Source organism: Rattus norvegicus, chromosome 2, assembly GCF_021556685.1.
Source record: "Rattus norvegicus strain SHRSP/BbbUtx chromosome 2, alternate assembly SHRSP_T2T, whole genome shotgun sequence".
Classification (NCBI taxonomy): Eukaryota; Metazoa; Chordata; class Mammalia; order Rodentia; family Muridae; genus Rattus; species Rattus norvegicus.
In genome coordinates, this window is record NC_141535.1 from 40,578,404 (window position 1) to 40,594,946 (window position 16,543).

Here is a 16,543-nt window from a genome sequence, read left to right on the forward strand (position 1 = left end):
TCTTTTCACTTTCTATTCCAAAGTGACTGGGAGATCTTGTAGAAACAGCTAGCCCTAGGCCTGGGGAGATGCATGAGGCAAACCTAGAATGTCTTACAGTAGCAGAAGGTAAGGAAATGCAAAAATATTTACATATTACATATATTAAATATATTATATATAACATATATGAATAAACATATAAACATGGATTTTTATTTATATATTAAATATAATTTTATATAAATTTAAATTAAATCTGCATGTTTATATTTAAATAAATGTATAAATTATAATATAAATTTAAATGTATATTTATATTTAAATATGTAAAATACATATTTATATAAAATGTATTTATATAATAGAATATACAAAATATATTTATATGCATAGATATATTATTTAAATAATATATTATATGTACACTTATATAAATATATAAATATATATAAACAAACAATTGAACCTGTGTTGATTGGGAAACATAAAAGTGATTCAGGAACTGACTTGTAAGGGTTCATTTGGAGTCATTTAAGACACAATAGTGCTATGTTATAACTGAAAGCTAAGAAATAGCTTTGGTTTTTATTGTGAGTTTACAAATGAATGGAGTCAAGCCAGATCTCCCATGCAGAAGAATATCAAGCGACTTGTGTAGACAGTTCAGTTCTCACCAGTCTGGGCTGCAAAGAATCCATTCTTTCCAGGGGACACAAAGGGGAAAAGAATACGTTCATGCTGAAGTTGCCAGTCAAACATCACCTCTACCAGGTGACCGAGGTCAATGTCACAAAGTAACTAAAGACAACAAGAGGCATGGAGCACATGTGATTTGGAATAACAGAATGAAAATGAGATTTTTGCCTCAGGAGGTCTATCTCTCAAAATTCATTATATCAGTCTCATCATGAGAAAAAGGACAGACATACTAATATCCTATAAAAATCTAATTCAGTCAAAACTGTCAAGCACATCAAAAGAAAAAAAGTATGAGAAACAATTTTAGGTAGAATTTAACACAATGTGTTACCCTCTAACAGGAAAAACAAACAACAAAATTAAAATAAAGCTGTCTTAGTTAGGGTTCTACTGCTGTGAATAGACACCATGACCAAGGCAACTCTTATAAGGACAACATTTAATTGGGGCTGGTTTACAGGTTCAGAGGTTCAGTGCATTATCATCTAGGTGGGAGAATGGCAGCATCCAGGAGGCATAGTGCAGGAGGAGTTGAGAGTTTTACATCTTCATCTGAAGGCTGCTAGCAGAATACTGGTTTCCAGGCAGCTAGGAGGAGGGTCTTAAAGCCCACACCCATAGTGCCACACCTACTCCAACAAGGCTACACGTCCAAATAGTGCCACTCCCTAGGCTGATTATATACAAACCATCACGGAAGCATTAACCCTAGGTAAGAAAATGTATCACTATTGGTATCAACAGAGACTGTGGATATATAGTGTTGAATAGTAGAAGAAGCTTGGGAGTTACAGCTTTTGTAATATGTAATTCCAAAGCTATTTTTGAAGAATGAAGTTCATTAACATGGGAAAAATGGAGTCAGAGTAATTTTGTACCAGTTTCAGAATGCTGGCAGCCTAGCCACCACTAGACTACACTCATTGTCAACTTAACAACAGCATCTCCACGGCCCACAGTTTCCTCTCCACGTTCCCTAGGGAGGTAACAACAGCCATGACCCACATTTTCCATTCACAACACAGGTCATAGCCAGATTCCTCCTCCCATTGTACACAGCCACAAGAGAGCATGATTGATGAACACCTTGGGTTTGGGAAGGAGGCAGGTTGGTTCTGTGATGGACTTGTGCAAATATCCGAATCTGTTTCCTCATCTAAAACAATAAAATAATAATATGACTTATACAGATGAAGTGGGCGAGGCTATAGGATGAGAGAACAAGGTGCTTAACACAGTTCTTGTTAGACAAATCCTATCAGTGTGTGGACTGTGTATGGAGGTAAAAGAGAAATGGCATCTACTTCCTAAAAGCTTCTCATAAAAACCAAGGGACAGTTGTCTGGATTGTGGGCGGTCTCAGAGCTTCACCAGAGGAGGTTCAGGATCCCAAGCCAGCTGTATACAGAGGCTGTAGACTTGGAAGGGAAGCCCCGAGACCCACTGTTACATTGAGGCAACCTTTGGTCATTCTCTGGCCACATTTGTTTTCCACAAAACCAGGAAGCTCTGTTTAAGTTCCAGCCAGGGTTCAGCCTACCCAATGATTACAATCAGATACAAACCAGCTCAAGCAGAACTTGCCAGTAAAACGTCATGAGACTGCACAGCTAAATCTTCCTTTAATAAGTCAAAACATTCAACATCCCAGCAAACCGTGCTTTTTTTAAAAAAAAAAAAAGAAAATTCTAACACAGACAGCAATTGACTGTCTGGCAAGATGTGCTCTTGCTGCTGGGAAGGCCTCTGTGGTGAAGAAGCCTCATTCTACCCTTCCCACTGGCAAATGCCAAAGTCCTTTTCACATTTGGCTCCTCGGTCAGGTAGAGATGTTGGTGACAGCCATTGCTGGCACCACCCACCTTTCTTTCCTCTGAGGACTGGCCAAGCAACTTCCTGCATGTCTCCACCCAGCTGGGTAATTTCCTGGCAGAGGAGATCAGGGGCAGTGCCAGTTCTTGGGGTCAAGTTTCGAGCCTCGCAAGTCCGAACTTAGGCTTCTGCCCTCTTCACTCCACCTTCCCTACAGGTTCAGCTTGGAAGAGTTCCCAGGATGCCTCAGCTGGCCAGAGGCCACACCAGGTCGGCCATACTGTGTCTTCTCCTCCTCCTCTTCCTCTCCTTCCCCCTTCCTCCTCCTCCGCTCCTCTCCCTCCTCCCCCCTCCTTCTTGGTATACTATAATTATCTATAATTTAAAATGACTAGCATGTTCTGTGGGTACGTTGGCTTCAGTGTGATACTGGTCCATTATCACATGTTTATTGTGTATGTAGTATTCATGATTGGAGCTTCACATTATCCACAGAAAGAGGTTACTGATAATTTGGTTTTTCTTTACTGTCAGGTTTTACTATTTCCACAGTATTTAAGATTGTTTTTTTTTCTGTATGTGTTTTGATTGTCTGAGTGTATACACTTGTGTGTGTGCACATGTGTGTGTGCACGTGTGTGTGCATGTGTGTGGAGGCATGTACATGTGTGTGCATGCATGTGTGTGTACATGTGTGCATGTGTGTGTGCATAAGCATATGTGTGTGTGTGTGTGTATGTCTGTGTCTGTGTCTGTGTCTGTGTATAGGACAGAGGTTGACATGGAGAATCATCTTTGATTGCTTTCCATATTATACAATGAGGCAGTCTCTTTGTGTACCAGGATCTTGTCTTTTGCTGATCATGCTACCCAGCATGATGCAGAAGTGCTCTGACTCTGCCCAGGTGCTGGGATTATAGGCAGATGCCTGTTCATTACATGGGTGCTAGAGATCCAAACTCCAGGGTTTTTGGGGGCAGTCATTGCATGTGCTTTACCCACTAAGCCATCTTCCCAAAGGTCTCTAACACTGACTATTGTGGTGGTTTGAAAGAGAATGCCCCACATAGGCTCATATAGTTGAATGCTTGGTCCCCAGTTGGTGGAACTATTTGTGAAGCCCACCTGTAGTGACACAGCTCTCTCAACAAGTGCACCCCTCCTAATCCTTCCCAAATATTTTTCCAAATAGAAGGTGTGGCCTTGTTGGAAGAGCTGGGTCATCGGTGAGTTTGAGCTTTGCAAAGCTTATGCCGTTCCCAGCTAGTGCTGTTCTCTCTGCCTCGTGCTTAGGGATCAGATGTAAGTTCTCAGCTGCTGCTCCAATGCCACGCCCACCTGCTGCTGCCATGCTCTACGCAACGACAGTCATGGACTAACCCTCCAGATCCACGAGCCCCAAATTGAGTGTTTTCTTTTAACATGGTCATGGTATTTTGTCACAGCAATAGAAAAGTAAGACAGAAGTTGGTACTAGAAGGTAGACTGGTGACAGGCCTAATCAGTGTTTCTGAGGAATGCAGAAGATTTTAGTATTTTGGACCATTTGAGCACCCTAAGAGGGGCTTAAGGGCCGAGCTAGGAGGACAATAGTGCTGAGGCCAATGTGGTCTACAGAGGCTCAGGTAAAGAAGCTTCAGAGGGAAACAATATTGGTAACTGAGCTAAAGATCATTCCTGTGATCTTTTGGCAAAGAATGTGGTTACCTCATTGTGGTAAGATTAAAAAAGGAACGTTTTGGGCTGGGGATTTAGCTCAGTGGTAGAGCGCTTACCTAGGAAGCTCAAGGCCCTGGGTTCGGTCCCCAGCTCCGAAAAAAAACAAACAAACAAAAAAAAAGGAATGTTTTCTATCTGTTCCAGCGAGCCAGGTCCGCTCACTCCAGCTGCTACTCTACTATGGAGTTTGCAAGACACCCTCTCCTGGCTGTCTCCCTTTAGCTGCCCTCTTCACGTGGTCCCCTAGGTGGTAGTTACCATGCCTGGCACACACACACACACACACACACACACACACACACACACACACACAGAGAGAGAGAGAGAGAGAGAGAGAGAGGGAGAGACAGACAGACAGACAGACACAGAGACAGAGACAGAGAGACAGAGAGACATCTAGTTCTGTGAGCCTTTGTGTGTTCTCACTCCATGCAGGACTGTCTTCTTTAGCCTGGTAAAATCAAAGTTCCAGGAACTTGTGATTCAGCAGTTAGATTTACATGCTAAATATTCAATTTACAATATATCCACAGAATAAATTCACTGCCAATTAATAAAGATAGAAACCGCCTACCTAGACAAGATAAAAGTGACCTAGATCACCTGGATTGGAATCATCTTCATCATCTCCATCTTGATTCCTCCTCCCTCCATTTTCCCCTCACCTACCCTTTCTCCTCATCCAACTATAGGCTATGCCTTATCCTGAACCACCTTGCTAAATAATGACATCATCCTACATTACTTTTTGCCTTTGTCCTAAGAATTTGTTTGAGACTAGATTGAATTGTTTTGTACAATGTCATGCGGTTATTAGTGAATACCCTTATTCGGGTCTAGAGTGAAAAGACCAAGCCAGGCCAAAAGAAATACAAAGCCTACAGTTTGAGGGAAAAAAGAGCACCAGAAAATTTAATGGTGGAGCCATGGTTTGTGTTGAAAGAGATAAGAAAAAAAATAAATGGAATAAAGGGAATGGTATCTTCAGGCCAAAACACCACCCAGTTTGTCTTGTGAAAAGGCCTAAGAAATTCTTTGGTCTTAAAGAGTAACAACAAATCAAGACTTGTGCAGATGTAATTCTAGGTGGTAGCCAGGTTCTATTCCAAGCAAGCAGCAGACTGTGGCAGCATCAGCCATGTGGTTCCTGCAGTAGAGTCAAGAAGGATGCAGGAATAAAGGGGTTCTGGAATTTTCTTCTGTAGTTAAGTCAAGCCACTGATTCAGGTATGAGGTGGAGGAGTCCCTGCATGAAGGGCCAGAGTGGCCATTTTGTGAAGCTGTGAAGTGAAGACTGGATTGTGTTGGAAACCCTAAACTGTTAGAGATGCCAGAACCTTGGGATAATGGCCAAGGAGGGCTGCACAAAGGAAGTAGAATCAGCCTATGAGAGGAGTGTGTTGAGATCAGAAAACTTGGAATGGCAGAGCCATCTAAGTACTCTGATATCAGACAAAGAGTTACAAGATTTTGGAGGTTGCCCTGCTAGGTTTCCATCTTCCCTTGATCCAGTATGTCTTCACTGTCCCCCATTCCTCCCTTTTGAAATGGTAGTGCATAATCTGTGCTGTTGTATGTTGAAAATATGTAATTTTCTTTCTGAGTTTACAGAAAAGGGTTACAAATAAGAGATCACCTTGAGTCTCAGAAAAGCCTAAACTTTTAAACAGTATTGACACTGAAAGACTAGGGGGAGTTTTGAAGTTGGACTAAATATACTTTGCAATGATATAGCAGCTAGTCTATGGGAGCCAGGGAGCAGAATATGATAGTTTGAATGAGAATGACCTCCATAGGCTCATCTATTTAAATGTGAATTCTTCAGTTGGTGAAACTCTTTGGGAAGGATTAGGAGGTGTGGCCTTGTTGAAAGAGATGTGCCACTGCAAGCGGGCCCACATCACTTCTAGTTGGCACTTTTTTGCCTCTTGCTTGTGGATCAGATGTGAATTCATAGTTATTGCTCTAGTCTGTCTGCCTGCTTACTTGTACGATGGCAATAGGCTAACCCTCAGGAACTGTGAACCCCAAGTGAAAATTTTCTTTTAGAAGTTGCCTTAGTTATGGTGCTTTGCCCTGACAAAGACAGGCAACTGGGCAAATATCTTGATGTGGTTTTCTTTTCCTTTACCTTATATATCTTTTTTCTGTGAATACTGCAGGAAAGTAATTGTAAATGACCTTTTGACAATTTAATGAAAACACAATAATGATTTAGGACTTCTTAGGTAAATTCTTACTAAATTTTCAGTACAAATTTCCCACCCATCTCACTCTATTATAAACAGCTAGTTAGTCCGAGTCTCAACCCTTGGGGAAAGGGTAACAAATGTTTATTGTGTACCTAAAGTCCTGGTCAGTTTTTAAAGCACTCTCCAGACATTATGTCCTTTGCAGCTGCAATTAGCTAGTCAATCTTAGACATGCAATTTCTTTGTTTTAGGAAGTGGTCACAGTTTCTGGTTATTTGCGACATTATATTACATCTGTAGAAGAAAATGAAGCATTCAGCCATTCAACAAAGGGAATTGGTAGAACGTTCGCTGCCTGTCTACCAGCATAACCTGGAAGCACCAAGGACAAGAAGGACACTTTCTCTATTTTTACAGAGATAAGACTAGCATAGTTGAAACATATTGAGAAAGGATAGAAAGTGAGGTCCCATTCAAATTAGAAATGTTTTTATATATACATGAACGAAAACCATTACGAACACAATTCAGCAAATACCTTTTGACAATGGCCCAGGTTAGGTAGGCCAGCCAGCATAGCCAAGATGATAAGCCTCAAATTCAGCAAGACACTCTGTCTTTAGGGAGGAAGACAGAGAGTGATAGAGCCAGATCCTTGCCAGTCTTGGTTGCTAAATAACCCACGGTTAAATAACAAACTGTGAATGAATGAATGAATGAATGAATGAATGATGGATGGATGATGGATGGGTGAATTTTACTATGTGTAAAAGTTTATAAGTGGACTTACTGGTAGGACAAGTCTATATAATTACACAATCAAGTCTAAAACGACCACATGTAGGGCAGAGAAGATATCACAAGATCTCTCAAGGGAGAAATGCAGGATCAGAGTCTACAGGGAACTGGCAGACATGGGTGGGATTCCTTAAGCAATGGGAACCTCAAAGGACTTTTAAAGCACAGACAACTCAACAGATCTTTCTGATTCAGAGTAAGCTGCAAAGCATTTTAAGCAGATTGGAAGAAGGAAGTGAAGGTAGGAATATTAATTAAGGAAGGTGTTGATATAAAATGAACAATAGAGCGGGAGACAAAGGAAATTTCTCAACTACGTATCCAGAGCAAATTCTGGAGGTAGGATATCAATGAGAGCATGGCAAATATAAACAGAATACAATACTTATCTATCTATATCTTTATTTATAGAGATGTACATATATATAAAAATGTTATGCTAAGAATGTATAAAAATGGGTATTAAAGTACTCGTTTTTATATTTTTTGAAAGACAAACTCTTCTGTGTTTGAGTATTGAACACATATGTAATATCAGTGTAAGAGAAATGGCACAAAAGTTTAAAATTGAGGCTGACAATGAAGTGATTTGTTGGGGAATGTGTGGTGTGGTGTGATATGTGTATGTGTGTGTATGTGCGTACATGCATACATGTGCACGTGTGTATGCAGGTGTGGAGGCCAGAGGATAATGCCAGGAATCCTACTCTATCGCCCCTCTGCCTTACTCCCTTGTGGAAGGCTCTCAGTGAACCTGATACTCCATTCTTGCTAGGCTCAATGGTTAGGTAGCTCATGGGATCCACTTACCTCGACCACTAGTTTGCAAGTGCAGGATACATAACTTTTACATGGATGCAAGGGATCCTAAGTCAGGTCCTTGTTTTTGTGCAGCAAGCGCTCTTACACACTGATCCATCTCCCCAGACCAAAGTTACGTTTAAGAAACTGAATGTGGAATTAAGGAGCAGTGGAGGGAAGCTCTTTACATTCTCCCTCATAGTGAGTATTGAGAAGTGTATAGTAACTTAGCTGGGGTAGGTATTGGTTTGAACTGAGGAAGCAAGGATGATAAGACAGTGGGTCAAGACAGGAGTTAGAAACTCAAAACATCATTGCAGAGAACACTGAACACAGGAAAGTTAATCATATTTTGCTGTTATCCCTGTTATTAACAGCAGTTATTTAATCCCTGACTATTGCATCCATTAATACAATTATTTAGCTGTTTAGGTCTATACAATGGTAAACACTGAATATTTTGTAATAACCTGATAAATTACAAGTTTTTTCTTTTTAATTTTGAAGTCTGAGAGCCTAATAACAATAGCTATAATAATAGCCTAATAATAACAGCTTCAGTATCTGGCTTGTTTTTCGTATTAAGATCCTCAATCTCCACCCAAGAATGAGAGAACATTAAGCGCTATCAATTTATCCAGGATCTCCTAGACAGATGATAGATTAGCCAAGGATATGGATTTTGGAAAACTTTATTTTCTAATAAGATTTTAAGGCTGGGGCTAGGAAAATTAGGATCACTTGTAAAATAGAAGATGAAAAATTATTTTGTTTATTTTCAAGTGACTTAAAATTCTAAAGTATTTCTAGTAAGGAGGAAAATCTTTATAAAGCAGGAAAAATGAATGGAAGAACAATGAAGGAAGATAAAGCAGTTATCTTCCCCAAACTGATCTTAATTTTCCCTGTCTGTTTCATTCTGACATAGAAAGTTAAAACCAGGCTGTGTGAACAGGACCAGCTTTGGCAAACATCATCCCTGGGGTCAGTAGTGACATGTATGGCTGACTATAAAACCACATTTTATTTAATTTAATGGACAAAATCCTCATTCTCTTTCTTTAGGATTTTGAGGATCTAATGAACATCACGCACACTATTCTGAAAGAAGAAAGAAAGAAAGAAAGAAAGAAAGAAAGAAAGAAAGAAAGGAAGGAAGGAAGGAAGGAAGGAAGGAAGGAAGGAAGAAAGAAAGAAAGAAAGAAAGAAAGAAAGAAAGAAAGAAAGAAAGAAAGAAAGAAAGGAGGAAAGCAAGCAAGCTCATGTAAACACCTCTATCCCCTGCTCTTGTAGCAACTCAAGCAAACTTAACTCAGTGAAGTGAGTACAGACACGGCCATCAAGACTGTATCAACTCAGTGTTATTTGGTTCTTAGTTAAGCCTGACATTATGATAATAATAATTCTCCTAGCACTGCAGGCTCATTAAAGAAATTCATCTTCTAGCTACGAGTAGTGGCAAACATCTACAGTCCCAGCATTTGGAAGACTGAAGCAAATTGTGTGCCCATGGCCAACTGGGTACATAGTGAGACCTGGTCTCAAAAACCAACAAAACAAATAAGAAGAGAAAGAAAGAAATTTGTATTCCTAATAAACACTCTCTGCTGCCTTCAGCAGTGACAGCACTCTCTAGTGATCTGTATGTGCAATTAGATCTAAGTCATTTCATGGAGGCTCCACGTGCAGTGTTCATTGTGCCTGGTTCTTGAATCACAGGTCCCAAACTGTGCTGAGATGGCCCAAGCTCATAATGAGAACCCACAGGGACACTGCAGGACACGCACATTCTTTGAGAAAGCACAGTGACAGGTGTCAGACCACATGAGAACTGCAGCTCACAGTCGTTTGGAAAGCCGGGCTTTGGCATTTGCTCTAGCAATAGGAAGTGCTGTTAGGAAATCAGCTGGTGCAGGAAATAATGTGAAGATGTAGGATCTAAGTAGTGTGGAGTCTAACAAGCACACACGTCCCATTGCTGAGTTAGTGAGGCGAAGAATACGAGTATACTATTCACTTTTTAATTTGTATGTTTTTAAGTAAAACTATGAACTTGCTAGGACATATTATTGATTTAGGCAAACTATTATATTACTATAACAAGCAGGTGATTTTTTTTAAATCAACAGGCACAATAAAAAGATTGGTAATTTGTAAAGAGAATGAGCCAACTGTGAAAACAAGCCTGCAAATGCCTATTCCGGTGAGGGAATAACTTTAACAGGACCCTATCCTCACCTCTGAGTGGCTCAGAGAGGCAATCAGAAATTTCGACATACATGAATAAAAGAAATTCAAAAATCTAGAACATTTCAAGGATCAGAAAAGAGAAAGTTAAGATGCTGTTGACTTCAGTCTTCTAAAAAAGGGTGTTACACCAGCTATAGTGGCACACAGTGTTAATGCCAGCACTCAAAAGGCAGAAGGCAGATCTCTGCGAGCTTGAGGCTTGTCTAAGCTACCTAGTGAATTCTAATACTAAGTACTTAGTAAGAACCGCCTCCCATCTTGGGGGAGGTAAGACTTCAGTAAATGGAAAAGGAAGAATATTTTGTTGTTGTTGTTGCTGTTGTTGTTGCTGCTGTTGTTGTTATTGTTGTTGTTGTTGTTGTTGTTGTTGTTATGAGAATACATAGACATGCTTGGCCTGCAGACATACCTTTGTTTGTGTTCTGGGAAGAAATCCCGTTGTCTGAAAAAGAGGAAGGGCGAATTGTGGCAAGAGATGACCATATTGCCAGTGCTGCAGCTTTTCACCATATACAATGAGAAGACCAGAATCTTCTGGGAAGGAAGTAATAGAATAGAAAAAAAGAGTGCTTCGGGAAGCTTCACATGACAGGCCCCTGGGGACACCCATCCCTGGCAACAGAGTCTAAGCTGCTGGTTGAAGCTGCAGGGAAAGACAGAGTAAAGAAAGGAGGTGGAAGGATGGCTTAGTGGTTAAGAGCACTGGTTGTTCTTATCTATCTATCTATCTATCTATCTATCTATCTATCTATCTATCTATCATCTATCATCTATCTATCTATCTATCTATGATCCAGGTTCAATTCCCAGCTTCTGCATGGCAGCTCAAATCATCTATAATTCATACCCTCATATAGACATACATGCAGGATAGACATCAAAGCACATGGAATAAATATTTAAAAAGGGAAGAAAATGGGTGGCAGCCAGAGGAAGGCCTCACCCAGGGGAACAACTGAAAACTTCCTGGGTGGAGACATCATCTATAGGGTCTAACAGAGGAGGCAAATTCTATCCAGTAGCCACAAGGTGTAGCCTTTCCCAGGTCCTCGGTGTCTTTGGGGAGGACACTGTGAGCAGGTGTTAGAGACAGATGGCAGATGGCTATAGAAAGGACCAGAGAGGCTCTTCCGTGACCTTTGTTTGTGAAACGCCTTGGAGTAAGAGCACTGGAGAAAGCTGTATGAGGTAATTCGATTCTAAGACTCAAGAAAGGTGAAGAGACCGGCACAGAATAGTTCTAAGGGCTGTCTGCTCTGGAAAAGGGGGCAGTGCTCCAACTTAGTATCAAAACTAAGGGTACAGTTTGCTGCCAGCCCTCCATCTTCTCTTCTTCCCATTTCACACACCGTGTTAGGCAGGGACAGCTATCCATGATGTAAGGAGGGCAGGTGCAGTTAGGTAGATTGTCATAGCATGGCGAGATTATTTTTTTCCCATCTGGGGAGCTGGCTCAATAAGAGAATAAAATTAAAGATGTGAATGTGATGTGGATTTCAATAGATGAAAAGATATACAAACGACTAGAGGGAGATAGAGATGATGGATGGATAGATAGATAGATAGATAGATAGATAGATAGATAGATAGATAGGTAGATAAATAGAATACTATAATTCCATACATGTCTTATCTTCCTCTGTCTCCTGAAAGGAGAGGAGACACAACAATCTGTAGTGAACACATCTAATACAAAGTTGACTTTAAAATTATACAATTTATGAAAAGAAACTGAGGACTACAGATAGGGAAATAGCAAACAGTCATCTGTCATTGTGTCAGAGCTGGAGTAAATGCTCAAAGGACTCATGTTAAAAGGACCAGAGGCTGCCCGGAAGTACCTTCTACTGGAAAAAAAATGACAAGTTCAGATCAGTATAATGCGAATAAAAGATTATACTCATTGAAAAAATAAGAAATCATCCATCCATAGAAATAGAGAGAAAGTTGGTGGCTTTGAGTGAAGAGCAAAGTATATCATTCCATGGCCACTCGCACAAGATATGTATTAACTTCAAAGAAATAAAGAGCACCTTCCTGAAAAGAAACCTGGGGGTAATGCCACTGCAGTCAAATAATCTAAGAGAACAGCAGCAGCAGCAGCAGCAGCAGCAGCAGCAGCAGCAGCAGCAGCAGCAGCAGCAGCAGCAGGTCAAATGGAGATCATGGGCCACCCAACATGTCTCAGAATCCAAGGCTCACTCTGCAAAAGTCCCGCAGAAGGTGCTGAACTCGGTCAACAAAAACACCAGTGAGGACAGGGACTCTGTCAAGTATTTTGCCTGAAACGTATTCATTTCTAAGCCTTCAAACAAGCCACAAAACCTGAGAAAGATGAAGGAATCAGCCCAGACCAAGGGATTAAATAGACACTACAATGTGGCTATGCCCCTGCCTGTAGAACTATACATTAAGTCAGGGGAGCGGAAATGCTGGATGTAGGAGTGGCAACAATCTCATACAGTAGAAGGAAAAAAAATCAGTTCTATGTAGGAGTGGCAACAATCTCATACAGTAGAAGGAAAAAAAATCAGTTCTGAGCTGCACTGTAACTTTTTTGCATTGTGAGGTTCAGTCAACAATTTTTTGAAAGTATAATTTATACAGTGTGTTAGATACTTTAGTGGGTAGCCATGAGCAATAACAATATTGTTTTGGGGGGTCTCTGGGATCTCACTGCCCAATAACTCCATTGGAATATTTTGTATTTGCACAAACCCTATTGCTTGAAGACATCACACACTTTGATGATAGGAGATGGAGAAATCAGGCTGGAACTGACCTGGAAGCTACCTGCTAACTAGCTTGCCTAGTGACTCAAGGTGTTTCCTAGGCTATTTGGGGTCAGGGGAGAGCCAGGACTTGTCCTGTTGACATACATATTCTATGGAGCCAGTCATTGTTGTAGCTTGTAGTGATCGCAGTACACGGAGGAATGGGGGAGGATATGATCTAAACACATGGTATTATGTAAGAAATTATCAAAGAGCAATTTATTTTAAAAGTATTCAGTACTTTAGTCATTCTCCCAAAGACTTTCAGTGGAGTGCTGCTTGGCAGAATAAGGTCATCAAGACAACTTCAGTCTCTTCAGTTTCTGTAGAAGAAAGCTTCAGGGAGGTGCTAGATCTGGTGGCTGCTGCTGCTGCTGCTGCTGTAGCTGATGTAGCTGCCACCACCACCAGCACTACCACCTTCAGAGAGCCATGCTGCTTCTCCTGTGACTAAGTGGAGGCTCCATGCTTTGTTCCTCATATGTTCCAGACAGTCATAGACATGGAATTCTCAATCACTGCTACAAAAAGCGCTACAATGCCCCATGCTATTTGATCATAGACAGTGGGACATCAGGTAGCTAAGTCCTGCTTTCTAAGCCTCATGTAAGTGACACAGCCTGGCCTATCCTGCACCTTCAGCACCACCTCCAAGCAGTCTTTAAGTGCAGGTTTTATTCTTCGAATTCTTTATTATGGGAAGGATGTTAGAATAAGGATGGAATAGGTGTGAGTTACCAAACCGTCAAGTTCATCATACAGAGTAGAGAGAGCTGAAAGGAGGAAGTAAGGACGTTTACTTTATTTAGACAGTGATGAACACCATAATAAAATTCAACGTAGTTAAGAAAATCTGTATATATGTCAGTAAAATGGGAATTCTTAAAATAATAACGCACCATTTATATATGATTTAAAACGTTCCAAAATAATACTATATATTATTAAAAGAAAAAGTCTAAAAGCTTTTATCAGAAGAATTGATTATGTTGGGCTTTTTTGGGTTTTGATCACTGGATGGCAGCCCCCATCAAACCTAGTGGCTTTATTGCCACAGCCGTTCATTTGCTTATGGTGGACTGAAACAGCCCCAGTGGGAGTGGGAGAGAGAAGCGACCTCACAGAGGTATTTTCTAAGGATGCTAGAGCAGTTGTGTGAGGGAATCCCTAAGTGATGGAAATGGTTTTCTTCTTAATTTAAAGAACTACAATGGAACTTTGACTTCAAAGCCTACTAATGCTTGCCTAGAAGGATCAAGATAAGGCAACAAACCTCTTTATAAATGCTCCTTGAAAGAGAACCCTGCAGAAAAAGATTTTCTTCTAGTGAAGGAAATGGGGGTCTGATTCTACAAGGCTGCAGTTTTAATCAAGAGAAACCAACTCTTGATGGCTTTAGATGCTGACACTGAATTTCTCTTTTTTCAGCTTTGATACAAGTGACATTTATTAGTTCTTTAATTATGATGTATTTAAGGCATCTATATGGAGTTCATTTCAGATTCCAGAGCCTCAGGACACTGAAAACATGTTTAGAATGCATTTTACTTAAGTACAGAATTGTAAGACTATTCAGAGTATCGTCTTGCCCTCCACCAGAATGAGGTGTTTGTACGTCTGTTCTTTCCCTATTATTTGACAATGGTAGAGGTGATATCTGCTACAGTGGAGCTAATAATGTATGTTCTTTCCTTCTTTATACCAACACACAACAGAACCCAAACACTTGTACTTTTTAATTAATATTATTAAAATACTATTTATCAAAGTCACTAAATGTAAATATGATGGAATTTAACAAATACATAAAATAGTGTAACCACCACTATAAATATGATACATTTTCACCAAAGTGTTCTCTTGTGCTGCCTGCAATCATCCACCTGCGTTTTTGTTCTGGCATCCTGCCAAGCACTGATTGGCTTTAGTACTACAGGTTTTCCTTTCTAGTGCTGCATATAAATGGAACCATACAGGAAGTTGCCTTTGGTGTCTGGCTTTTTCACTTAGCGTAATGCTTTTGAGATGAATTCTTTTTGTTGAATGTCTTAGTAGCTCAATCTTTTTTTTTTTTTGGTTTTGTTTGTTCATTTTTTTTAAAACAAAACCACTTATTATAATAACTCACAAATAAAACCATCACACAGCTAGTTTGAGAAGCCGTTCAAACTCTTGCCCAGTTCCAAACTCTACACATTTCTGTCAATTTCTTTATGGTTAGAATGGCGTTTCTGAAACAATGAAGCTTCAGTTAGGGTTTTACACATCCACCATCAGTTATCTTTACTCACTTATCCACCAAAAGACAAGCATAATGGAATTAAAACTAGAAAAAAAAATCTTAACCGTGTTCAGTTTATCTTAGCGTCCTATCTCACTCTCTTTTGACTGCTGAGCTGTACTCTCTCGAATACCACCACTTACCTAAAGGACATCTCAGTCACTCTTAGATTTTTGCAATATTAATAGAACTGCTACAAACATTTTGCACATAGGTTTTCATGTCAATGTATGCTTTTATTTCTTTATGGAGCGGGACAGTTGATCACAAAGAAATTATATGCTTAAGTTTGCAACGAATTACCAAACTGTTTTCCAATCTGCATTTCCACCTGCAGTGTGTGAGAGTTGAGTTCTAGTTGCTAAGTGTGTGCATAATAAATAGCTTTCAAGGACAACCACACACAAAAAAAAAAAGGCAGCGATAGGAGCAAGGAGAAAGGATGCAGCAGAACCCTCTGGTCTGGAAACAACCAGGCTGTTTTAATTGAGACAAATTCGGAAGTCACATCCTTGAAGGAAGAGTGGGATGGGGCGGGGGGGGGGGTTTCTGAAGAGGAGCAATTATCACTTAAGAACAGCAGTGACTGTGTGATGGAATAAAAACCATTAAGGCTGTGAAAATGGCCTGTGGCAGAGAGAGTTGGAAGAAACATAAACAAGACTTCTTTTTTGTAAATAAGTCAACATCAAGAAAAACAGAATTGATGACTAAAGAGGGAAAAGTGTTCAGCAGAGGTCATTTCCCCATCTCATGCCTCCTGTTAGTCAATTGAAGCCTGTCCTTGTTAATGCAAGATGGCCTCTGTTCTTAATATTGATGAGTTATTACTATATCTGTGTGTCATCTATCTATATGAGGGGATAGAGAAAAACACAGTTTTCTTGAGACATGATAGGCACAGGAAGGACAGAGGTCTGGTTTGGTGCAGGTCTTAACCCAGGAGGTCAGGTCTGAACCTTGGCACATCCACTAAGATTCTAGGCCAGACAGTATTGCTGGGCTGTACCTGTGGCGTTAAGTAGTCCAGGTTCAAATCCACCTCCACCACTTAAAGCTATATAAACCAGGGGCACATCTTAACCACTCTGCTTTCTTCTCTATATGATGAAGGCATTCCCCAGTAGTGTTGTGACAATTATGTATACGCCATATACTTAGTAGGAGGTGCTGCATATTCCTCAAGGTGTCTGTAGGTTCTGGGACAGCTGGTCTACCACCCTTGAACCAAGTTG

General features: G+C 40.3%; 2 long non-coding RNA genes across 2 annotated transcripts; both read left to right on the plus strand.

The window, feature by feature from the left end:
• The first annotated feature begins 2,597 nt into the window (after positions 1-2,597).
• On the plus strand, positions 2,598-9,113 carry LOC120100698 (uncharacterized). Its single transcript, XR_015673892.1, has 2 exons — positions 2,598-2,763; positions 9,069-9,113. It is a non-coding gene; the product is annotated as an uncharacterized LOC120100698 (long non-coding RNA).
• A 1,473-nt stretch (positions 9,114-10,586) lies between these two features.
• LOC148006646 (uncharacterized) lies at positions 10,587-13,991 on the plus strand. The gene is made up of 2 exons (XR_015673894.1): positions 10,587-12,697; positions 12,747-13,991. It is a non-coding gene; the product is annotated as an uncharacterized LOC148006646 (long non-coding RNA).
• The last annotated feature ends 2,552 nt before the right edge of the window (positions 13,992-16,543 follow it).